The 27,169-nt window shown below is 39.3% G+C and overlaps 1 pseudogene; it reads right to left on the reverse strand.

Annotated features, from left to right (window-relative positions):
- Positions 1–18,354: 18,354 nt before the first annotated feature.
- Positions 18,355–21,098, reverse strand: LOC128115498 (melanoma antigen preferentially expressed in tumors-like; annotated as a pseudogene).
- Positions 21,099–27,169: the final 6,071 nt, after the last annotated feature.

Raw genomic sequence — 27,169 nt, forward strand, 5'->3', positions numbered from 1 at the left:
GTCGTTTTTGGTTTTTCAAGACAAGGTTTCTCTGCGCAGCTTTGTGCCTTCTGGAACTCACTCTGTAGCCCAGGCTGGCCTCAATCTCACAGAGATCTGCCTGGCTCTGCCTCCCAAGTGCTGGGATTAAAGGTGTGTGCCACCACTGCCCAGCTAAGAAAACTGTTTTTAACAACCTTTTTTTAAAGGTAGTTTTTGCTAGTTTAGTAAAACTAGCCATCTAAATGTAGAGAGATTAAACTGCATCCTGTCTCTCTTTACAAAAATCAATTCAAAATGGACCAATGTTCTTAATGTAAGATGCGACATACTAAAACTTCTATAAGAAGATATGAGAAACACATTTTAAGATACAGGCACAGAAAAGCTTCTTTAAAACACATTCAGGAAACAACAGCAAATACTGACAAATTAAATTGCATGAAATTAAAAAGCTTCTGCGGAGCAGTAGAAACACCAATATATTGACGAGCAACAGAATGGTAATATTTTCTAGCTATACTTTTTGCAGAGAATTAATATTTAGAATCTTTAAAGAACATAAAACATAAATACCAAATAGAGAAGCCAACACACTGATAAATGCCTAATCAACTGGACAGGTCTCAAAAGAAGAAATATAAATGGCTAAAAAATATGTTTGACTTACTTAGCCATAAGAAAAAATAATCAAAAGTACTTTGATATGCTAAATGAAAACAAATGCTGGTGAGTACGTGAGGGAAAGGAACTCTAATAAAACACTGGTGACAATGTGAAAATCTTTATTCTGAAAAAAATGAAAACTAGAACTCTCTTATACTTATCACCCAAAGCAATCAAAATGAACACATCATAGAGATACCTGCACATTCAAGTTTCTTATGTTACTTTTCACAATTACCTTGGAATGGAATCAGCCTAGAATTCCATCAACAGATGAATGGATCCAAGAAATAAGGTGTACATATGAAATTAAGTTATTACCAAGTGATAAAGTGAAACAAAATGGTGTCATCCTTAGATAAATACACGGAACTGAAAATCATCAGTTTACTCAAAATCATCCAGTCTCAGGAAGACACATATTACATACTTGCTCTCACAGGAAGAACCTAGATTTAAATATGTAAATATATATTCATATATACACAAAGATTTGCAATGATAGTAGAAAAGGGTCTGTTTGAGTGAAGGAAGGAGAACTATATTAAGAGACTCAAGGGACAAGAGAGGGCACTGAGAGGGGACAGGAGCAAAGGACCATGAAATACATACTGAAAATGTCATAATTCACATTTTGTATGATAACCTGTTTTTAAGGGATGTGCTGTGGAATAATCCTTCTTTACACTGTGAATATGGATTATTCTCATTGGTTAAAGAAGAAGCTGACTGTCCAATAACTGAACAGGATGGGGTTAGTTGAGAGAGCCAAACTGAGAAGACTGGGAGGAAGAAGCCTGAGAAAGCTTTTAAAAAGGTTCCAAATGCACAGACATAGAGATAAATACAGCTTCCCAGTCTCACAGTCTCATGCCCGCAGAAGTGCAGAGACACATCTCCCTACAGTTGCCTGCCAGACTGAGCAGCCAACTGCAGTGAACTAAGCGGGGTGGCAGGTTCCTGCAGTCTCTCACACAGGCCACAGTACAGAGAGGCTTCTGCTAGCCATGACCTGTGGGCTTAAGCTACCAGTGCAAGCTCTGCCAGCATGCTGTCTGATCATGCAGACAGAAAAAGTTACAGATATGCAGTAAAGACAGATGCAATTGGAAAAAAAAAAAACAAACCTCTAAACAGGTTGCAGTGTGTTTAAATATATACATAGCTTTGAGAGAGAAAATTAAAATGACAGAGAATGTTCTTAAATAGAACAGAGTAATAAAAAATATAAGACACATAAAGATGGGAAATACATAGTGTGGATCCTGTATTCTATTGTGTTATCTTTGAATTTTTTGGGTGCTAAGAGACACCAATTTATAAAAACTGCTAGATTCGACCAAGCTAGATTTTAAAAAAATATCTTGACTTCACAATTTAAGTCAAAAGACATGTTAACTTTGGGGAAAAGGTTATGCTTATATTTCCACAGGAAATGAGAGGCTATGGACACATCCTGGTTTAAGGAAAATCAGGCTTGATTGAGAAAGACCCCCTGAAAAATCTAACTACAAATGTAAAGAAATAAACCTAGAAAAACTAGAAGATGTGATGTATATATTACCTGCTCAAAAATAAAACAAAACAAAACAAAAAAAAGCACACGCCTTTAATCCCAGTACTCGGGAGGCAGAGCCAGGTGGATCTCTGTGAGTTCAAGGGCAGCCTGGTCTACAAAGTGAGTTCCAAGACAGGCACAAAAACTACACAGAGAAAACCTGTCTCGAAAAACCAAAAAAAAAAAAAAAAAAAGGTTTTTTTCGGGGCTGGAGAGATGGCTCAGAGTTTAAGAGCACTGGCTGCTCTTCCAGAGGTCCTGAGTTCAACTCCCAGCAACCACATGGAGGCTCACAACCATCTATAGTGAAATCTGTTGCCATCTTCTGAAATAAAGGTGTCCCTGCAGATAGAGCACTCATACATAAAATAAATTAAGAAATAAATAAATGAAACAAAAAAATCTTTGGCTGACACTCTGTACTTGTATTAATGGAGATATGTATTAATTAATGTATTTTCAGAGCAAGGGGACCAAACACCAACAAAATGGATGACCCAGGTGATTCAGCATTTCAAAATGCCTCTGTTACAGTCTCCTCAGAAGTCTGCATCCAGAACAGTTTCAAGGTTGTTGGCTGAGATGATACAGCCTCACAGAATAGTCCAGTTAGGACTTGACAATAATTCTAAATTTTCTCATGGTCCCCCAAAGATAACAGCACCCACAAACAACAGGAAGCAGTCCAGAGAACTATGCCCACATTCCCAAAAGATGGGTTATGGACATTTATTATCATTTAAGGGAAGTTGGTTCAAGTTGTTATTGGTAATGGTCAGGAAAAAAGATGAACAAAAGAACATTAGATTCAGGGAACTCATTCTAAAATGAAAAGGGGAGAGTATGGAAATGATAGGTTTAGAGTATAGAAAGGATAAAAGGGTAGATTATTAAATCTATTTTGATCCAAAAAGCAACTATTAATCTTAAATATTTTACCTTGGTATGGATTATGGTTTATTGATACAAATTTAAAGTTAATTTTGTTATACCGTAAGTATATTTCTACTCTTGTTTAAGATATTCTGTTTATGCAGCTCATTTAAAAATGTAATATATAGCCGGGCGGTGGTGGTGCACGCCTTTAATCCCAGCACTCGGGAGGCAGAGGCAAGCGGATCTCTGTGAGTTCGAGGCCAGCCTGGGCTACCAAGTGAGTTCCAGGAAAGGCACAAAGCTACACAGAGAAACCCTGTATCGAAAAAACCAAAAAAAAAGAAAAAAATGTAATATATAATTAAGAAATACCAATTAATAGTCATCAGTAATAGTCAAACTTATAGTCATATTAGGTATGTTTTCAAGGCCATACACAGACATACTTATATAGATAGATGGTCTTCAAATACTTCAAAGACCTACTGCTATGGATATCGCTTTATATAAATGAAACACTGATTGGCCAGTGACCAGCAGGAAGTATAGGCGGGACAAGGAGAGAGGAGAATTGAGGAAGGAGGAAGGAAAGAGAATCCGGCTGGAGCCACCGCCAAGACAAGGAAGATGTAAAGTACCGGTAAGCCACGAGCCACGTGGCAAAGTAAAGATTAATAGAAATGGGCTGAATATAAGAGTGAGAGCTAGACAATGATAGGCCTGAGCTAATGGCCAAGCAGTTTAAATAATGTAAGAGTCTGTGTGTTTATTTTATAAGTGGGCTCCGGCTCTGGCGGGACTTGGTGGTGGGAGCTGGAGAAAAATTATCCAGCTACAACCTACAGAACATGGCATTTAATATTTTTAATAACTCAAGGTTTTTAATGACAGTGAGGCATGTCTGCTCCTGGCAGCATCAATTTAAATTTACTTCAAAGGAAGAAGATGGGCATAGAAGAACCTGTGTATGGAGTTTGCTTTCCTTATGGCAAAAACTAGCCATTTGGGCAAAGAAACTCACCTTGTATCAATTGCTAACAGTTATTGTCCAAACTGAACCAACAGGATGCAAAAGAAAGTGACATCCAGACTTTGCCAAGACAAGGTAGGACAGTCCTTCAAAATTCCCTGCTTCACAGGAAAGTCTGTCAGATATGCTAGGCCTGTAGGCCACAGTTGGATGCCCCAACATTATAGACAAACTTTGGGTGACTGTCCAGGCAGCCTAATGATGTTCCTGCCATTAGGTAACATTTCATCCTTCTGGGGTCTCTGATGGAGTTGAAGACTAGACAGTTAAATTTACAGGTTTTCTTAGTTATGATAGAAAGCAAATTACGTATAAAACTTTAGGCTCACCAAGATAAGATAGATAATAAAGTATTTTCTATAATTTTGTCAAATACAAATGGACTGGATGAGCATAATTCTTAATAACTGTTTTTGTTGCATTTAATTTTACTTGTTATAGTTAAAACCTTCCTTTTAAATTAGACATAAAGGGGGAAATGCTTGGGAATAATCCTTCTGTACACTGTGAATACGTATTACTCTCACTGGTTAATAAAGATGGCCAGTAGCTGAACAGGATAAGTTTAAGCAAGAGAGCCAAAATGAGAATGCTGGGAGGAAGAAGGGTGAAGTCTAGAGTCAGCAGCCAGACACAGAGGGAGCAGGAGATGAACGTGCCATGCTAATAAAGGTACCATCACATTACAGAGCATAAATAAGGAATATGGGTTTACTTTAAATGTAAGAGCTAGTTAGTAATAAGCCTGAACTATTGGCAGAACATTTGTATTTAATATTAAGCCTCTGAGTAATTATTTGAGAATGGCTGTGGGACAGGAAAACTCTCACTAGAGAGAAGAACCCACAAAACTTGAATAAAAACAATTCCTGACCAGTACTCTTCAAAAAATTCAGGCTCATATCCCTGGATGGGACTATGGAGAACTATGACAACTGCATTCAACGAGGTATCCTGAAGAGGATCCTGGAATACCAAGGGAATACTTCTGAAATAACATATAAGTAGCATTAATTGGACTCAGTAGTGGGTTATCAAAAACAAAAAGACACCAAGATGAAGCTGGAAGGGGAACATGTTGGGGAGGGGATGTGGGAGAAGTTGGAAAGGGGAAATGGGGGTGGATATGGTCATATTTCATTGTATACACGTAGGAAATTCTCAATAAAGAATATTTTTTAATAAAAAGTAAAGGATAACACTGAAAAATGGAAATAAAAATCTATAATAACTCATTTCAATGCTAATCTCTTAGTTTTGACATTTTATGGCTTTATAAGATGTCTCTCGGTAGAGATATGAGAGAATACATTTTAGAATTGTAAAATTATTTTCTAAATGTTTTAAAGATAAAAGTCAGGCATAGAGGCAAACACTTCTAACTCTCACTTTCAGAATGTAAAGACAGGAAAACCATAAAGTTTCTGACAAGACTCAGCAGAGAACTGAAAAAAGTTCTAAATGCCTTAAAAATGAACTCACACTTGTGTCCAGAATGTATTTATATTTCAAATAAAAAAGCATTTAAAAATACATATTAAATAAGCTTAAAGGGAAGTAAGTATGTTCATAGCTCATTTTTTCTACCATTTTAAAAGCCTGACATGTGAAAACTAGTAAGATTAAGATACAAAGGAAGGAAAAAATTGTTTTTTTTTCTTTTTCTTTTTTTTTTTTTAGTCAAGGCCTCACCACGTACTCAGGCTGATGCAAAGGGGGAAAATAACGTAATTTTCTTAAAACAAGGATAAACCAGGTACTCAGGCTGATGCAAATATTGATTTTTTTTGTTATTGTTGGATGCTTGAATTTTTTTTGTTTTTGAGGAATTTTTGTTATTTGTTTTGCTTTCTTGTTTTTTTTTTTTTTCTGACACAAGACCCCATCATGTATCCAGGCTGAGGCAGAACTTGAAATCCACTTGCTTCAGCCTCCGATATGCCACCACACCCAGCTCAGAAATACAATCTTTAAATAAGAAGTTAAAGGATGTGGGAAGGATTTTAAATAGAGAATCCGAAGCAATTGGTCACACAGTTGAAGTGACTCACACCTCAGGAACTAATGCAATGAGCAAGCAAGGCGGATTCAGAGCGAACATGGCGGAACTCGAGTCTCCAGCGAACAATGCCACACTGTTAAGAAATCCAGTGAAATTGGTGGTTAATCCCATCACATGTTCAATTTTAAAGAGAAACCCTGTCTCGAAAAACCAAAAAAAAAAATCAATTTTAAAAAAGAAACTGCCATTTATTTACCTGAGTGGGAGAGTGGGATGAATCTTCCAACTTTTTCACCACCTCAGGCGCGGCAGCTGCGTATCTCCGGACCAGACTGCGAGGTCTTTGAAAAGCCGTGTGAGGTCCCCAACAGCTCCTTTCTAAATTTAGTGCCGCAACTGGAGGACTCCGATTGGCTTAGCTGGGGTCAACTGGACTCCGATTGGCTTAGCTGGGTCACCTGGACTCCGATTGGCTTAGCTGGGGTCAGCTGGACTCCGATTGGCTTAGCTGGGGTCAGCTGGACTCCGATTGGCTTAGCTGGGGTCAGCTGGACTCCGATTGGCTTAGCTGGGGTCAGATGGACTCCGATTGGCTTAGCTGGGGTCAGCTGGACTCTGATTGGCTTAGCTGGGGTCAGATGGACTCCGATTGGCTTAGCTGGGGTCAGATGACTTCCCTCCAACTCCCTCTGCGCACTTCCGTTCACGAGGCTCTGGGCCTCAAGTCATAGGTGTCTATGCACTTGCCTGCGTCTTTTTTGGTTAAAAGTTATGTGTGGACTATATGCGTGTGACTTCAGCACTGCCTGACTGGAGGATTCTCCCAAGCCGGGTCTCAAGCTCAGAGACCAAAAGTCAGATAGAGTGGACAAAAGAACAGAATTATTTGAAAATGTGTTTAGTACCTCATGAAAGATTTAATAGTAGTTCCTAGAGCTATAATTCCATTCTGAACCCAGAAAGAGCGAAGGGAAATCTAGAAAAGCTTTACAAGAGGTGGGGATGTAAGTTCAAAATACACTGCATGAAATTCTGAAAAATTAATAAAAATACTATTTAAAAGAACAAAAGATGGTAATTCCAGAATCAGCTGTTAATCTGATGACAAAATCTTATTTTTCAAATGTACTTAAACTTCCCAAATTAGCACCTCCTTCTGAATATCTGAATAATGATGGTTTGTGGTGGTATTGTGTTCCCCGAAATATTGTGCACACTAATAAACTTATCTGGGATCAGAGAACAGAACAACCATAATATTAAACATAGAGGTTAGGCAGTGGTAGCACACGCCTTTAATCCTAGCATTCCAGAGGCAGAGATCTACATGGATCTCTGTGTGTTCAAGGATATAGCCAAGCATGGTAACTCATGCCTTTAATCCCAGAAAATGAGCCTTTAATTCCAGGGAGTGATGGCAGATGGCAGAAAGGTATATAAGGTGTGAAGACCAGGAACTAGAAGCTTTTAGGTGGTTTAAGCTCTTAGGCTTTTGAGCAGCACAGTTCAGCTGAGATTCATTCTGGATGAGGACTCAGAGGCTTCCAGTCTGAGGAAACAGGATCAGCTGAGGAACTGGCGAGGTGAGGTGGCTGTGGCTTGTTCTGCTTCTCTGATCTTCCAGCATTCACCCCAATACCGGGCCCAGGTTTGATTTTATTAATGAGACCTCTAAGATTCCTGCAACAATGGTTGTAACTAATACTTGCTTGACCTCTTGCTGAACATGTGATTTCCCCTTCCTCTTCTTCCCCTAACCTCTCTCATCCCTTTAGGGACCCGCTATCTCATGGTGCTTCTGTGTGCAGTTCTCCTGGGAGGGATTTCCTCTTTTCTCATCACCCAGAGGGCTGCTGATGGGGACTCACCAGACTACAACACCAAGAGAGTGTAAAATGATCCTGCCTCAAGCCTTGAAAGCCCAACTTCTAAAGGAGAGGCTGCTCTCTGGAAGGGCTAGGGAAAAAAGTTCCACTCAGCTCTGTCAGTGTGACATAAGCTTTGTGAGGAAATTTATTAACTGTGATCTCAGGATACCATCCTCACAGAGCTCACTTGAGGCCATCTTATAAAAACTTCCTATTGTCCATGTACAGGGTGTGATGTTGATGGATCTTTAACGGACATGGGGGCTGGAGAGATGGCTCAGTGGTTTAAACCATTTGCTGCTTGTGCAGAAGACAAAGGTTAGGTTCTCACCAACTATGTCAGGGAGCTCACAACTTCCTGTAACTCCAGTTCCAGGGGATCTGATGTCCTCTTGTGGATGCTGTGGTCACCTGCATGCACTTGGTGCACACACATACTTCCTGCACTCACACATGGACACAAATGAAAATAAATCTTTTTAAAATATGAAGATAGATCATTAGATATAGTATTGATGAGGCTTAGGTTAACTGAGATATTGTAAAAATCATTTCTTATTGCCTCTTCCAATGAGAAACAGACGTGTACACTAATTAATGTCTTCGGATGTCTTGAACTCAACATTCTAGAAACAAGGATTCATTCTTGGGTCCATGATAGGTGATAGGGGCTCTTTGTCATCTTCCTTTGAACAACCCAAGTAGAGCTCCCCATGAAGTAAACCAATTAGAGGTCCCCCAATGTGAACATGGATGAGTCTATGAGTCTATGAGTCTGATTGGTGTATTGTGCAACAGATAACAATGGAGATGCAAAACACAAAGTTTGCCTAATGGCTGTTCCCAGACTGAATAGGGTGCTGGTAGTATCTTTCCTGGATCATTCAACCCATCCCGCATTCACACGCACAGGGTTTCTCTGATCTATCAGTATCCAGCCAACACAACATCAGGATCTCTGCCACCTGCTGCCTACCTCAATCATGAAAGTTATACTAACCTTAACTTCACAGTTTTCCTTGTATTTTCCACTAAAATTAAACTTAAGTTCACAACCTGTACTCTCATTCCAGATTCACATGTTTCCTGACTCTTCCACATTATGTTTTCAAACTTACTCGAGTTTCACAAATGGAACACTTTCCACAACCGCTCCTCGGGCGCCATCATCTCTGCAGTAATGAGATTCATCCCTTGCTCCATTTCCCTTTCCTTTCTTCCACTGTCTGTCCTCCCTCCACCCTTCCACTTTCACATTCGTAACAGAGGGTTCTATGTTATCTGTAACAGGCTTTCCTTTGCAGATTTTTGACTTGATCCTCACAGCTTCATGCCTGTCTCAATCATGCATGATGTGGGAACTGCTGCTTTCACTCAACAATTTGTCAATGTTTTCCCAGGCTATTAAGCCTGATGTAGGTACTGCTGCTAAATCTCACTGATGCCCCAGGTTTCCAGCTTTGGGGATACCAGGTTAACTACATTCTTGGGTGGGTCATTATCTTACAGATATGGTTTGATCTCATTGGTCTGAGAAAATCAAAATGCTCTTTTCCCCATCTGGAAGACAGGTGTGTCTTCAGTCTCACCTGTTAGCCCAGATGAGCCACATTGGTGCAGAATTTTGACACCTAGTGAGGCTCTGAGTCTAAGAGGGAGGCAGGAGGTAAATGAAAGTTGCATTTTGTTAGTTTATTGTGAGTCTGATGCTATTCAAAAAATATAGTCTACTCAAAAATAGTCCTTAAGATCCTCTAAGATACTGAAGAGGAGCAAAGCTTCTTTTTTTTATTTTTGAGACAGTATTTCTCTGTGTAGCTCTGGCTGTTCAAGAACTCATTTTATAGACCAGGCTGGCCTCAAAATCAGAGATCCACCTGCCCGTGTCTCTCCAGTGCTAGGATTAAAGGCATCCACTACCACCACCTGGTGCAAAGTTCTAACTTATTTTATAAAGACAAGATCATTATGATAAGGAACCAGACAAACATTGTAAGAATAGAGAGTGATTATACCTTATATATACTAATAAAAATTACCTCAAAATAGTAGAAAAAATTTAGCTGTATATTAAAAGAATCTCATACCTCATCCACATAAATTTCATTTCACAAATGTAAGTTACACATTGGGTTTGGATATGACTTCTTGGGTATACCAAATCATATGTTGCACTCCATATGTGTTAGTATACTTAGTGCTTCACATAACAATGCCTAGAGAGAAAAAAGTAAAACAAGATGGGAGAAAACATTTGTAAATCTTATATCTAACAGTGTTAATCTCCAGAATGTGAAAGCCATTGTTTTCACAGGCTTGAGTGTGGAGAGGGGAATCAGGGGTTCATGCTGCAATCAGACACCCTTGTTGGGAAAAGATGAAAGAGAAGAGTGGTGGAGGATGGGATGGTGTGTGACACCAGGTGAACCTGCCATCTCCCTGCTGTGATCTTGGTTGGCTCAGACCAGCAACCCGGGTTTTGAAAATGGATGAAGGACTCTGTTACACATTCCTCTAAGACACACAAATGGCCAATAAACATGTGAAAAGATACACAGTGGCACTCCTCATTAGAGAAGTCAATGTCCAAACTGCCTCATATCACAATTCTACTACCACAACAAATAAATAAAAATCAAGAACCCCCAATATGCATGTAGAACTTATAAAGTTGAGCCTGGGCAAAATAGCACAGGTGTGGGTTACCAGAGTTAAGAGTGAAGGAAACGGGGTGCTGTTGATTAAAGGATAGAAGTATTCAGTTATTATGTGAATGTGTTCTGTAGGCCTAATGTATAATACAGGGATTATGGCAGTACTTAACAGCAATGCATATTATACTTGAAATAATACTTGCTGAAAGACTAGATCTGTATTCCTGTCATAAAAAGGTCACTATATGATTTGATGGATGTGGTCGTTAGCTCTGTTGAGGTAATCATTTCGCTATATATACACACATCAAATCAATTCTCTGTATCACTTAAATCTATACATTTCTGTTTATCATTTATAAGATCAATAAAACTGACAATTAAAAAGTGATTGAATATTCATTATCATCAGTCTACACATTGGGAGTGGCAGGACTACTAATTCCTAACCAAGATACAGAAGAACAGATAAAAGTGACTGTAATGAAATGTGTGCTAGTCTTTTTCACACACTCCCTGTGCTCACAGCACCAGTGTGAGGCTAATTTCCTACCCTTTCCATGTTATAGATGAAACCTTGAGAGATGCAGACAATAAGGGTTGTACTCGTGACTACACAGTCAGCAAAGGAAAGACCTTGAATTTGTATCCAGTATACTGTTCTGGACTCTGGGAAAATGCTGAAAATTTGTTATTGCGTGACAGAAGGAGCTGACAAAAGAATACATATTAACAGTAACTATCAATACGTTGATAAATTTGTACAAGGTTAGAGAAAATAAAATGATTGTGACCTTGGTGAGAGAACACCCATTGCAATTTGGGGACAGAAGTCCTGGTGGAGTGGAGTGAAGAGTCCTTAGGAAGTTCGAAATCTTAACAGAGAGTGGAAAAATCTATTTTTTTGTCTTTTGTCTGAGACAGAGAGAGAGAGAGAGAGAGAGAGAGACAGAGAGAGACAGAGAGAGACAGAGACAGAGACAGAGACAGAGCATGCATGAGAGCAGATCCATGAAGTCTGGAAATGCAGATGGCATAGTGTGGAGGGGCAGAAAAAAAAGAAAACAAAATCAAAACAGAGTTAAAAACCACCACCACCACCACCAGCACCAGCACCAGCACCACCACAACCACCACCACCACCACCACCACCACCAATTGGAATGACCCCCAGAGATAGGGAAACTGGTGTAGGCACAAACTTTGGGAAAAGCACTCAAGCCTGGCATTTGACTGGAGCAGTGATAATAAGAATTTTTGGGGGATGCCTCACTGGCTCTCCTGGAGCTCTCTACATAAACTATGGGAGCCTTGAACTCACACAGATCTGACTGCTTCTCCCTCCTGTGTGTTAAATATTTGAGCCACCAAGTACCGCAGAAGGTAAAATAACTTCTACTGAATTTGCGGCTAGGCAACTCCAGAGGGTAAGGTCTCTGCCTGCATATTCCTCTCTGGAAACCTAGGTAAAGTGTCAAGGGACTACTTTCTTTTTAGATCTCTCTCTCTCTCTCTCTCTCTCTCTCTCTCTCTCTCTCTCTCTCTCTCTCTCTCTCTCTCTCTCTCTCTGTGTGTGTGTGTGTGTGTGTGTGTGTGTGTGTGTGTGTGTGTTTATATCTCCTGTGTGAAGGCTAGAGGTTGACACTGGGGTGTCTTCTCTCATCACTTCTTCACCTTATTTTTTGAGACAGGGTGTCTTCCTGAATCTGCAGCTCTCCATTTTTTGCTGGACCACCTGGCATGTGAGTCCCAGGATCCACCTGTCTCTGTCTGACAGTGCTGGGGATCCAGGCACACACTGCCATGAGAGAAGAATTGGAGGGTAGGCAATGGGAGATATATTGGCTCCAAATACATTATATCCACGTATGAATACTAAATAAAATGTCAAAATGGCTACAGCAAAGGGAGCAAACAGGAAATGTGGAGGGATCAAAGACACAAACCCCAGCACACTGAAATCCAAGATCTGATTTGCCACAGTTGGCCATTGTAGAATTAGTCAAAACCTTCTTCTATGAAGTAGTGTGCAAGTTCTCGTGAGCTGAGCTGAGATCTGCGTTCATGGAGAGAAGAGCTGGAGAAGGCTCTACAGATTCTCTACTTCAAGACGACCTACCTTGCCAAGGTAAACCAGAGGGCCCTCCTTGTATCCTTGGCTCAGGGTGAACAGAACTCTCTGCTCTTTTGGAATACAGGGCCACTTCAGATTTCAGTGTGGCAAAGTTACATCGTTTTTATTTGATCTTGTCTGCTGGGTTCTCTTGTAGGAGCTGATTTAAAAGGGTGATATCATATAAGTTTTGCAAACAGAGGGAAATTTTCAAAACTTCTGAAAGTCAGCTAAGAAGGTTTGAACAATGAAAGGATATTCTATATTCTAGTGTGAAAAGACTCAATAGGAATAACATAAAAATTCTCCACAAATAAATATTCACATTTTCAAGGTTATATTAAAATACTATTGTTTTTTCTTGACGACCTAATTTTTAAAATTTTGTTTAATTATGTGTATATGTGTATATCTGTGTGTATTTGAACATGTAAGTACAATTGCATACAACTTTGAGAACAGGGTGTCAGATTACCTAGTGTTGGGAGTTACAGGCATTTGTGAGCCAACCTATATTGGCGCTGGGAACCAAATCCAGAACCTCTATGGAGAGCAGTAAATGTTCTTAACCACTGAGCCATCTCTCTAGCCCCTCTGGGCAATTCAATTTTAGAGACCATTTGGAAAACAAACGAGTTACCAGAAACTACTGAGGGACAGAAGAATGATGCCAGAGTGTGAATGCACAGAAAACAATGGGTACTGAAAAAGAGAGCTGGGTGAAAGACATAATCCCAGGCCTCAGGAACTGGGCACATGCTGAAAGGGGAATCGTAGGTCACTGTGATGCACTGCTTAATTATACTGGAAATGTCAAATATAAAATACCTAGAAAAATCAGAGGAGATTTTTACACAGGAGTTATTTGAAGATAAGGGGCAGCTTTGCAACAGGAAAGGGGCCAATGCAATGGGACAATGCTCTCTGATCCTGAGCTTTCTGGGTCTCTCAGCTTGGGGCAGGAGTTTTGAGATGTGATGGAGACTGGAAGGAGTAGTTCTGAGGCGATAAGCAACTACGCTTTTGAGACCATAGAGTACAGGCTCCCTGCACGGGGCAGAGCATTCCTCGGGCCTCTCTTCTGCATCAGGTATGTCAAGCTTTAGGCCTGGAAAACAGTAGTGATTTCAGAGTTCAGATCACAGCCATGTGCAGGAGCATGAGGGAAATCCATCTAGGACAAGTTAAACATGGAGATACACCTGGAACTGTAGGTGGGGCAGAGTCTGACCTTAAAGTCTAGTTGTGACATCAAGTCTTACCCAGATGTGCAGGTACCAGAAGTTCACTTGAAAGTACAGCGGCATCTGTGAGACTCACCTGCAAGTGTTGGTGAACCAGAAATACATACCTAAACATATACATATCACATTGCATCAACTTTTCTAAGTTCACCAAGATGGATCACAATTTGTCTCTATTTTTCCTAATCCAAACTGACAAATACAGCTAACGCTACCATCTTTTATTACATTTTCAAAGCCCACACCATTCTAACATTTCTCACAATTCTAGTTCAGTACGTGAGTTTGGGACTTCCAGGGGTTGTTGCTTGTATTTTAAATTTTTCCATTTTTATGTGTATGAGTGTTTTGCCTGCATGGATGATTGTGTACCATGTGTGGGCAGTGTGAAGAGGCTAGAAGAGTATGTCAGGTCCTCTGGGACTGGAGTTACAGTTGGTTGTGCCCATAGTGTGGGTGCTGGGAATCAAACCCCAGGTCCTCTGGGATAGCAGCCAGTGCTCTTAACCACTGACCCATCTCTCCAGCTCCCTTTCTCTATTTTTATGGACCTTGAAAAATTCGTTATTCCAAGTCTTTACCTCAGGCGGGTCTAACTAAAATGTAGATATTGAAATGTCCACTTTGAGACTCCAGGTGGAATATTTAAATTTCAGCACTTTCAAATGCTAATTCTGGCAATTAAGGCTGAGGGGAGAAAAAAACCTCCGCTGTAGGTTTACAAAACATGATTTATAATAAATTAAATGTAAGCTGATTATGTTAATCTATCACACATAATTTAGAACCAGATATATATGTATCTCTTACAAAAGAAGTTATTTTGAACTTCTTAAACACCTGTTAAAAGGAGCCAGGGAGATAGTACAGCCAATAAAAGCTCCTGCTGCCTTACCTGACAGCCTGAGTTGAATCCCTTGGACCCACTTAGCAGAAAGGTAGAAGCAACTCCTGCAAGCTGTCTTATGAACTCCACATGTATACATTTCTTTTGCATATTAAATGTGTCAAAATATTAAAATGCTTTGAATAGAACTATACACACATATGTTTAAATTACCCCACAAAATAGGTTTCATTATGGAATTTTCATACTTAGTTTTAATTTTACAGGAAATCACAGTTAAGAGACTTTGAATTTTTCATTCATTTGGCTTTTATGCATTTCTTACTGAAAGAAGCATTAATATAGATGATATTAAATACGAGGTTCCAACAAGTGTTCTTTGGCAAGGCAGGGACAACATTAATATCCCCGTGTGTAGCACTATTATGTATGTGTCTGCCCACAAGGCTCCCAGGCATATGAATCTATACACTGGCCTACTCCTATTTGATGAGTGGTCTGTCACCACTCATCATGTTCTTTTGATGATTTATAAGCCAGAGTGATGGTTCTCCTTGAAGGAGGTGAGGACATCTAACACTTCAAAGTTCAATAAATGGATCCCAGAAAGAAAAAAAAAAGAGACTTTGAATTTTTAAAGAGATCTTGGATTGTTAATGTACTGGAAAAAATAATTGTTAATGTACTGGGGTATTTTTAAGGTCATACTCTTTCATATTGTGATAATAACATGAGCTATTGGGGATAAACAAGGAAAGGTTATAGTTCAGTTGTTATGTTTGTGTGGCAAGTTGACAGGGGCAACTCCACTGGTTAGTTTTTTGTCAAATTGACACAAACTAAAGGCATGGAGGAAGAGGGAACCATAGATGAAGAACTGTCTCTATCAGATTGACCTGTAGGCAGGTTTCTGGGGGCATTTTCTTGATTAATGGTTAATGAGGTAGGGCCCAGACCAGTGTGGATACTGTCTCCTGGGCAACTGGCCCTGGGTTGTATAAAACAGGTAGCTCAGCAAGCCACAGAAACCCACTAAGCACCTTTTCTGTCTGTGCTCCTGTTCAAGTTCCTGCCTCGACTTCCCCAATGATGGACTGAGATTGGGACATGTAAGTCGAACATACCTTTTCCTCCCTCAGTTGCTTTTGGACAGTGTTTTTACCACAGCCATGTAGAAGCAACATAGTACACTCCCTTTGGTTATTTTTCAAATCTATTGAAAACAAAGTATCGAGAGCACTTTCTTACACTAGGAATTTCCAAGAATATCCTTCACATTGTCAATATGACAATAATGAGTTCCAAATTCTCTCTTCCTTGTAGGGTCTAGTTTTCACCTCAGGGTGCAGTGTCTCTGACAGAAACATGGCACCCAAGGAAGGATGGAGGAAAGAGAGAAAATATGCCAATCTTGATCCAGTTGCCTCTTCCCCAGTATTCTGCCACTGTTAACACACTGGTCAGACTGTACTTCTGAGAACACGGGATCCCAGCTTATTCAGAGAATATATAGTAAGAGCCATATGGAAAAAACAAAAAGGAAAGTTCAAAGAAACAGGTTAACCTAATTTTAATATTTTATTTAATACAAAGTGTCAAAAACTCCACAATTTTTAACTTGGAAACAATGTAAGTAAATCGCTCATTACACTGGCATATTAGTAGGTCTTTGAAATTTTCTGCTTTATTATATGATACAAGCATTATGGAAAATATGAACAAATTTGAAATGTATCACAAAAGAAAGATGACACATTAATTTCAGTATATTTTAACATGCTTTTTCTTACTAACTTGGAAATACAATGTTACCACCAATAAAAATTAATAAAAAACAGATGTTAATTGTCTTGCCAGTATTCTTATTATAATAATGCCTGTAAAATACAGTTTGATATATTTACCAGTATCACTACTGAAAACAGAATTCAATTACTTTTATCTGTGGTCAGACTAAAACTGAGTATGACCTCACTTAAAAAAGAAAACAATATAAAGATCTAAGCCATTGCTTTTACAAATTTATTTCAGTAAGAAAACATTATGTGTAAATGATTACTTACAGTCTACACTATTTGTTAGTCAGTCAGTGAAATGCAGTCGTTTTGGCATTTCAACAGCTGGAAGGAACAAATACTAATCTTCTATCTTTACCATGTCTTTGCGATGCAGTATGCTGTCTCAAGAAATTAACACTACCGAGTAAGATATTTTTATGTGTCCATGTTCCTTCTCTCTCTCTCTCTCTCTCTCTCTCTCTCTCTCTCTCACTCACCCCCCCCCGTGTGTGTGTGTGTGTGTGTGTGTGTGTGTGTGTGTGTGTGTGTGTGTGTGCGAGTTCATGCACATGCTGACATGCATGCCAAAAGTCAGTATCTGTTTTTTTTTCTTCTACACATATTTTCTGAGGCAGGATCTCTCACTGAACCTCGAATCCCTAATTTGCTAGGATGTACCGCCACATGGCCCCAAGGCCCTTCCTTCCTCCACCTTTTCACACTGGAGTGACAAGTGTGCACTTGGATGCTCAGCTTTTTACACAAATGCTAGGTTCGGATCTGAGCACAGGTGGGCTTGTGTGGTAAGCAACTGGACGACTGAGGCATTTCCTTAGCCCTGTGTAAATTATTAACTATAGACTTTACACACATCATTTCTAAGAAAGTCTAGGATATGCAAACTGAATTTATAATTATGTTATATTCTGGGTATAAAATACGTTGGACTCAGTACTCACACATGGCTAGTATGTATCATACCAAATGGGGCACAGCTAGTGGAAAAAGAATCAAAATATATAGGGAATTATTTATACAGCTAAGGAAATGACAGGATTAAAGGAATTGGGAGTAGAGTGAGAGAACTAAAGGAAGTAGGAGGAATATTATGGGAAGGAACCTAAATCCCACCTAAAATTCATGTGACAAAGGCTGGAGAGCCAGCTGAGGACTTCATGGGAAGTAGTGGAAACTTTAGAGCAGGCCTACATCAAGGAAATATTATATTTATGTTCTTGAAGGTCCTATTGAAACCTCAAAGCCTCTGCTATCTTTCTTTCCTGGCCCTACTATTAAATCCTGATAGATTTCCAAAAGCAACCAAAACCAGCCTAAAGTAATTTAGGGGATGAAAATATTGTCTTCAAAAATGACTGCCCCTTCCTCAAATATAGGCAGGAAAGTCTGTCATTGTTCTGATTTGTGTGATATACCAACAAGCGAACCAAACAGTATGGGCACAGACAGAGCAAACTAGGACTTGATCATCCTGTATTATACACAATACACATCACTCTGGTCAGTAAAATGAAATATATCAATAGTAGACCAGTGATACACAGGAACTCTCAAAATCCTCCATCTTTTCTAAATTATTCTCTATAGGAATCAGTTACATACCTATATTCCCTAAGTGTAAATTCCTACAATGTAAAGAACCTTATATATTGTGTGTGTGGGTCCAGGAAATAACATTTAGTACTTAAATAGTACATATCGGGTTGAAACTGTGTTGGACTGTGAAATTTATTCTAAGGAAGTGATCCAGTTCATGTCAGCCCTCTCTGCAAGTGCTAGCATCACCTTCAACTGTAGTTGTACAATAGCAAGCTTCCTTCGGTCTATACTGCCCTGAAAAGGCCATATTTCATAGCAATGTACAGGGATGGGATAAATCACGTATTTTAGCTTCTTCAAAGGTGTTAAATTATTCATGATAGTCACAAGCATAGGCATTGTGATGGGGTTAGAAGCAAAGCAGAGGACACGGAGATGAGTACAACGAATCAGGGCAGGGATAAGAACAGAGATTGCAGTATCATTTATAAGGCAATGATTTATCTCTAGATGCCGAAGAGTACCAGAGAGATTTACCAGAAGAGTTTGAAAAGGCTCAAAATCATCCCAATACATTGGGTTGTTGCTAAGATTCAGCAGCCTTAGCCGGAAGGTCTGAGGGCTCTGGGCCAGAAATTTGAAGTCTCTGTACGATAGATCACAGAATGTCAGATACAAGAAATTCAGACCAGGTGGCAGGACTCTGTAGGGAGAAAACAACAAAAAACTTCTGAAGAATGAAGATTGAATGAGGAAAACTATACCTTTATATCTAGAATAAACTACTTTTCACATGCATTATAATTGGGTATTAATGTGTTAATGTGTGCTTTAGATCACTAAATAGTTTTGTGACTCTGAGAATTTTTTTCAGACAGGTTCTTACTCTGTAGTCCTGGCTGTCCTGGAACTCACTATGGAGATTATACTGGCCTTGAATTCACAGAATCTGCCTGTCTTTGCCTCCTAAATGCTGAGATTAAAATCCCTTGCCACCACATCTGGCTGAAAGTTTTGTTTTCAACACTGAGATACAATTTCTTTTAATCTTAAGAATGTGTGCAGCACATTATAATAGATGGTTTTAAGAAATATTAACAGAAAAAACTGAAAGCCCTTGATACTTACAACATTATGCATTGTATATTTCAGTTCACCTTTTTGGTGGGGAGGGATCAGAAAGAGCAGGCAACTGAAAATTCCCTTTCGTCAGTTCCTACATACCAACCTCTACTTTCATGGCCTATGCCTTGGGGATTACATATCAGTAAAGTGATCTGACATTGTGAACTATGGGCATCTATGATTAGGTGCATCAATGATATAGCAAAAAGTCTTCCCCCATCTCAATCCCTGTTCCTCTTCATATCTAGAAGGCTAGTGTTTTTCACCTTTTATTTCTGCACTTGTCTGTACCTTGTTGGCTGCTTAATTTTTATAATTCTTTCTCCAGCTTCAAATTCCCAGAAGCAACAAAAAGGAAAGCATAAAAGCTGTTCAGGAGTTTAGGAATACCCAAGAATATTTTCTTTCCTGTATCAACAAGTTCTCCAGGAAACCCAGGGCCCTGGCCCAAACTCTTACCTGAGGACTCTGTCCAGATGTCCTGTGAGACAGAATGAAGACAAGCTGACTTCCTTAAGGTTGTTCATACGTTGCAAGTGACCGAGGAAATTTTTAAAGAGTTTCCCACTCAGAGATCTAAAAGTGACTTTAGACAGACTGAGGCTCTCTAGGTGGTCCATCTGAGACAGGACATTGGTGATATCACTCAGCGAACCCATATCAATTGACAACTGACCAACACAGTTGAGATCAAGAAAACTCAGGGTGCATTTGCTGTCACACAGTTTATCAACTTGCAAATCTCGACAGCATATGTGCAAAGACCCTGAACTCTCCCTAATTTTACTTGTAAGAAAAACCAAAAATTCCTTTTCCACTAAGGAGCCATCTAGGGAAAGGTCCACTAGTATAACTCTACAGGCCTGGGGAACTGAACCATGGACTCTGGATTGACAAAACGATGCTGCCCTTCTATTTTCAGGATAGAGCTGTCAGAATAAGCACACGAATGAAAACAGAAAGGTTCCTTGATGCTGACTTCATAGCATGTGGTCCTACAGTCGTTGTCTTGCCTTAAATCTAGGATCCTCAGTTTAGGGCTCCTGTAGGGGTAAGAGGAGAAAGAATAGTTGAGAAATAGCCAACGATAATGAAACTGAGTAGAATCAATGATGACATCTAGGAACCAATTCTTTTATCCATGGCTGACATTCCTTGTACTAACTATCAACAAATCTTTCTCATGAAAATTCAGCCTCCTCCCCCCAATTCCTTATATACCTTAGATCCCCTGCAGTCTTAAAACTCCTGTCTTTCTCTTATGTAACACCTGTTATGTAAACCCATCAATAGAACCCTCAGTAAACAGATTTCAAAATGAACATTGAATACAATCAGTAACAGATTTCATAATTAATATTGAATACAATCAGTCTTTAATGAGTTACCAATTTTGCGGGCAACAGCCTCACACATAAATCTTCAGCATTTACTTGTTACTCCTTCTGGGAGAGTAGCAGGCTGTTGTATAACCACCTCTGTCTTTCCATGTTTCTATTATACAGTCTTACCTAGAAGCAGAGTTCCTTGAAGGACGCACTGGAAGATTCTCAATCATGGCTTTCAGGAGTTCATGTTGAGGCTCCTGTACAGTTAATGACCCAATGTGGAGACAGTGATAGGGCCACACTTTCACCATCTCAATCAATATATTCTTATGCCCACCCTCGAAGGCAGCAATGAACAGTGGAACAAAAAAGACTCTTGGCATATCCTCCAGAGCTTGGATTGCCACAGACTCATTTCTTAGCAGACTCTGTATAGCGAGATCCAACAGTGTCTTTGGGTTCTTTGTCTCCATCTTTGTGAACCTGAATCAGAAGGAGAAATATTTAGAAGTTCTAGTAAAAAAAAAAACACAGTCTCTCCTTTGCAACCAGCGCCATCAAAGTAGAAATTTAAAGAATAAATGAACCAGATAGCCAACACTAGATACATCTACTATAGACACAGATTAGAAAGTGACTTGTGAGTGTATAAAGGTGTGTGTGTGTGTGTGTGTGTGTGTGTGTATTACTATTCCCCCTCCCTTGTGTATAATGTATGTATGTGATAAAACATCATATGTTTATGCTATGGAATATTTGTTTAATAATGCAAAGATGTGCTGCATTTTTTTATGCTGCATTTGTTTAACTCTGTAAAGCTGTGTTACTTTGCCTGCCTAAAACACCTGATTGGTCTAATAAAGATCTGAACGGCCAACAGCTAGGCAGGAGAAAGGATAGGCTGGCCTGGCATGCAGAGAGAATACATAGGAGGAGAGGAGGGGCAAGAATGAGAAAAGGAAGAGAGAGGACACCAGAGACCAGCCACCCAGGTACACAGCAAGCAGCAGAGTAAGAAGTAAAGAAAGGTATACAGAATAGAGGAAGATAAAAGCCCAAAGGCAAATGATGTAGGGAAAAGGGGCTGGCTAAAGAAACCCCTCCTGACACTGTAGCCCAGTACTAAGGGAAAGATGGCTCAGCTAAGGACAGGGAAAGGAACACAGTATGGCTCAGATCAGAGTCATCTCTTCCCCTGGCCAGCTGATTTGTGAAACCAACCAATCACAGAGCAGGACAGTAGAACCCTGGCCCTGGGGCACAAGACCAGGGAAAGAAACACAGCCTGGGTTTGGGACCTGAGCCAGAGAAATGAACACTTTATCCCCAAATCCAGAACCAAGGAAATGCCCTGACTCTGAATCTAGTGCCAAAATAACACTCTTGGTCCCTAGAATCAGAGTGAGTAAAAGAAATGTGCCCTGGCCGTAGAAGCAGTGTCAAAAAGCCAAAAAAAGCCAGTGAAAGAAACACAGTTTGGCTCTGAAATCAGGGCCATCTCTGTCCCTAGCACACAAAACTGGCCAATTCCTGGGCAGAAAAAAACTGGCCAATCCCTGGTTGACTCTGCCTCTAAGACATCCTATATAATCTGCCTTGCCTGGTCAGTTGTGGGCTGTTCTTTGCACCCTGGTAGTCAATCCTGGACTCCTCCTTCCCAAATAAATCTCTTTCTCAAAAGAGTTTTGGGTGTAAAGATCTTTGTTCACTGGCATGGAGAAGATCCTTGCTGAGACATTCCTCAGTGGACAGAAGGAGGAGCTGAACAGAAGATCCTTGCTGAGACGTCCCTCAGTGGACAGAGCAAGAGAGAGCTGAAAAAGTGACACTTTTTTCCAGAGCCAGAGGAGATTGCTATGTTTCTGCAGGGGTTTCCTCTTTTGTAGAGTGAAGCAAAAGAAGCAACAATTTATTAGTCCAGAGAAGCAGAGTTCTGCTAGGAAGCCCCCTTAAGCGGGGCTGAGCAAAGCTCAGCTGTAGCAGCTCTCCAGGAGAGGAGAAGGATTGCTATATTCTGGGGGGAGACCACCCCCCATTACACCAGGTATAGCCTGACGCTCCAGAATGTTCAGGATACCCTTCCCTGCAGAGCTGGCCTGGCAGCTCCAGGCCTGACTTTCCTGAACAGTCAGGAGGATACCCTTCCCTGCTGAAGCAGTTCCAGGCCTGACTCTCCCCAGCAGTCAGAAAAACTTCCCTTCTAGGGCTGAGCTGTCTCTTTGCAGCTCCAGCCATCAGCTGTCCTAAGCAGCTCAAAGTGTTGTCTGACTCCCCAAGTAGCCAGGACACCTTTCCCGAGTTGCAAAACGCATGGTTTGGTGCCAAAACCTGGGACCAAACCCACAGAGTTGAAACAAATTTACTTACAAAAGGTAAATGAGATAATTTAAGAAAAGCTGGCTAGAGACAAGCCAAGCTAAGGCTGGGCATTCATAAGTAAGAATAAGTCTCCATTTATTTATTTGGGAGCTGGGAAATGGGCACCTAAAGAGTGGAAAAAACCACAGGCATCCTTGCATGTTGTGAAGATTTCATGTCTGGTGCCAGATATCATATATTAAGCTGTTGCTGAAACACTATGGTAAACATACCTCCCACACCAAAATGAGCAAAGGGGAATATGGATGCCATTAGAACAGGTATTTTTGTAAGAAATGTGTAATTCCAATGCACTCGTAGAAAACATAAAATTCTTAGGTAAAATGACTACATGGTAAGCAGAAAGAGTCAGAGAACTAGGTGTAGTCACATATGCCTGCAATCCCAGGACTCAGAAGGTGGAAGCAGATGGACTAGTAGTTCAAGGTATTCTCAAGTATATAGTGAGTTAAAAATGCACCTTGGGCTATATGACACTATATCTCAAAAAATCCAAATCCATACAAACAAGCAAAAGAGAAGCTAGGGTAAGAAGAGATAGACTACTGAAAGGGAGAAAGATTATAACATCAGGAATCACAAAGGAAAGGCTAGGACAGCTTAAAAGTGCTGAGAGACAGGAAGGCTGTCCATCCAAGAGTAGCAAGCTACAAAAGCTCCAGCACCAGTTCCATGGTGGAGGTATGAGGAATGAGGAAAAGTCACTTAAAATGTGGCAATCCAAATATAATGTGTCTCTGACAATAAAAGATGGATACCCCTCAACAAAGGTCAGCCCAAGATTCTCACTAACATTAATTCAATCTGGGAAATTTGGGACTGTGACTCTGCTGTTGGCACTAGTCCACATAAAAGGAAAAAATATTTTTTTCCTCTTCAGTGTCTAAGGGCTATCCAGCCAGGTGCACTCTGGAGAGAGGCTAACTTTAGAGACAAATATACTCTTGGAAATAAGAAAACAAGGAACAATTGCAAAATGAGAAGGACTAGAGAGAGTCTGCCAGACCAGCTTTGTGGGAGACACCTGTCGAAGGCAGTGATGGGCTGGGTGAATGACAGACAAGGACACACTATACAATGTAGGCAGTAGATCCTCTGGTAATGAAGGGCCCACTGCTCTGAGGTCCTACCACTTGTGTGTTCATGAGCAATCACCACCACCTGGTGATGACTGAGGACATTGGTGATCCCATGATTGAGGTTGGGGAGCAGCTCTGCATCTACATCCACTTACCTTCTGTGTGGTTCAATGCTGGTGAAATGGAGAATCCTGAGTTGCAGGTCCACGAAGGCCTTAGAGTGCAGCAGCTTCCTCCCTCTCACAGATGGTCTACTGTTGGGTGAGAAATGAATGCATTAAGACCCAAATTCCAGCACAAATCTCAGTGCTCTATTTCCTTCTCCTGTCTGTCCTCTTATTTACTTTATTCATTTATTATTATTTCAACTTTTACAATAGAACATTTTAATTATTTGAATTTTTCATACATGCATGCAATGTATTCTATTAGTATTCAATCCCAGTCCTGCCCATATATCCTCCCAGATCCATTTCCACCTTTAAACTTCTCCCAACTATATGTGCTCTTTCTCATAGCCATTGAGTACAATTAGTCCTACTTTTACCCAAACTGAGTTTTAATTTAATATATTACTGTATATTATTTCTGTGAGTATCGGATTCACAGTTGTTGTGGCATAGTAGATAACTTTAATACTTTCTGAGTGTACTTCTATATGTAGTTTAGCTATTACAGTGGTTCCCTTTCTTCTTTCTTTTTTGGACTTGAGACTGAGCCCTCTACAGAGGGTCTATACCCTATGAGAAAGGTAAACTTGAAGACATACTCATCCAATGTGATATAGAGTTCACAACACAAAACTATAAGAAATATGAGAAAGCAAAGCAGATGAAACTATCTCCTCAAATGCCATATCCAAAAAAATTGAAGAAGTGTTTAAAATGCTGGACAAACAGTTTAAAAGTATACAAGAAAACAAGTTCAAGGACATTCACACATATGAATGAAGTGATGAAATCAACTCAGAATGTGTATGTATAGGTCAGCAACATAGATGAGAAAGTCATAAGGAGTTTGAAAGAAAACAAATAGAAATTCTGAAAATTAAAAACTCAATTCCATCAATAAAATTCTGTAGGAAGTCTCACTAATAAGCTATATTAATCAAAATTTAAAAATAAGGTTTCAAGAAAAGTTGAAGGAAATATCATATTCATACATGAGTAAAGAAAAAAAGACCAATCTTAAGCACAAATCTCTGGAGTATGTCCACAAGATAAAATACATCTACAGGCAGAAAAATGAGGGGAGATAAAACTTAAGACACAGAAAACAGTCATAGAAATTAAATCAGACTATTTCCTGATTCTACAGAAAAATAAATAAATTTTAAGCACAAGAGGCATTTAGACTCCAAACAGATATAACATCTCTAAGATATATCAGAAGTAAAATGTAATGTTATAGAACCATGGATAGGATGCTAACACTAAAGAATGAAGACATAACATTAAAAGCTGAAAAGAAACATCCATGTCACTTACAAGTGACAACCAATCAGAATATCAGACTTCTTGACAAAAACCTGAAAAGCCACAAAAATAGCAAATGATGTGTTTTAAGCATTAAAGTAAATAAATGTCAAGTGAGATTATTATATCCAGCAGTTATCCCCTAAAGTCAATGAATAAAGATTTATAAAAGAAAGATATAAAAAATAAGATTAAGGTCCCTCCCAACAAAAAAAAATCCTAGAAACACATGGATGAAATAAACATTTTATCAGACCTCAAAAATGCTCCCCGACTACTTGATAAAACATAAAGGAAATGCCAAACTTCTCCTATGTGGACAATATACCTTGATCTATAACCTAGTTCTGACTAAAGTTTTTTTGAAAATGAGGTTTCTGTGATATACATTATTAATAGATTACTTTATTCCAATAAAGTCTTTATAAAGTGAATTTAATAATATATTTTAACATCATGATCAATTTGGTTTATATGAGGTATGCAAGGATTTTTCACATGTAAATAGGTTTGGAGTCAGAGATAACATGATGATCTTACAAGTGCAAAACAGGCCTTTATCACAAAAAGCCCTGAAGAATCAAAGGCTAGAAGGAACATATCTCACCATAAAATATCTCTACATAATAAATCTATATTCAAAATCACATTAAACTTGGAAAACTTGAAAGCATTTTTTCTCAAGTCAGGAACAAGAAAACATGGACCACCCTCTCCAATCTTATTTAATATACTGTTTGAAGTCTTAGCCTACTATAGTAGGGCAAGAGAAAATGGTAAATGATACAAAAACAGTAAAGGAAGATGTCTAATTATTCCTAAGAACATTTGCTATACTCCTATAATTAAAAGACTCCGAACACTCCAATAGGAAATACTTAGATTTGATAAAAGCAGCAAAAAAATCAGTATTACAAAATAAGTGCAAACCTTGGTGGCTTTTCCATATGCCAATAACCATGACAATGACAAATAAACCAGAATAACCATTCCATGTACAATAGCTCAAAAATTAAATACCAAGGAATATACCTAAATGAGGAAGTGAAAGACTGGAACAATCTGATTTAATAACAGTAAAGAAAGAAATTGAAGAAGACAGTAGAAAAGGAAAAGACCTCCTACATACAGGAACCAGCAAGTAAATATATTAGCTGCTTTCAAATTATATCTTAGAGCAATAGAAACAAAAACAGCAACAAAAAGAGATGTATAAGTCACTGGAATGAAATAGACAACCCTGAAATAAGACCATATATCTACAAATCACATGATATTTGGAGGAAAAAAATGCCCAAAACATCCACTTGAGAAAAGAAAACTTTTTTAACAACCTTTTGTAATTTTTGCTAGTTTAGTAGAACCAGCCATCTAAATGTAGGGAGATTAAACTGCATCCCTGTCTCTCTTTACAAAAATCATTTCAAAGTGGATTAATGTTCCTAATGTAAGATGCAACATACTGAAACTTCTGTAAAAAGATATGAGAAACACACTTTAAGATACAGGCTTAGAAAATCCTCTTTAAAACACATTCAGGAAACAATAGCAAATACTGACAAATTAAATTGCATGAAATTAAAAAGCTTCTGCAGAGCAGTAGAAACAATA

Source organism: Peromyscus californicus, unplaced genomic scaffold (assembly GCF_007827085.1).
Source record: "Peromyscus californicus insignis strain IS unplaced genomic scaffold, ASM782708v3 Scaffold_10__1_contigs__length_136768540, whole genome shotgun sequence".
NCBI classification, from domain to species: domain Eukaryota; kingdom Metazoa; phylum Chordata; class Mammalia; order Rodentia; family Cricetidae; genus Peromyscus; species Peromyscus californicus.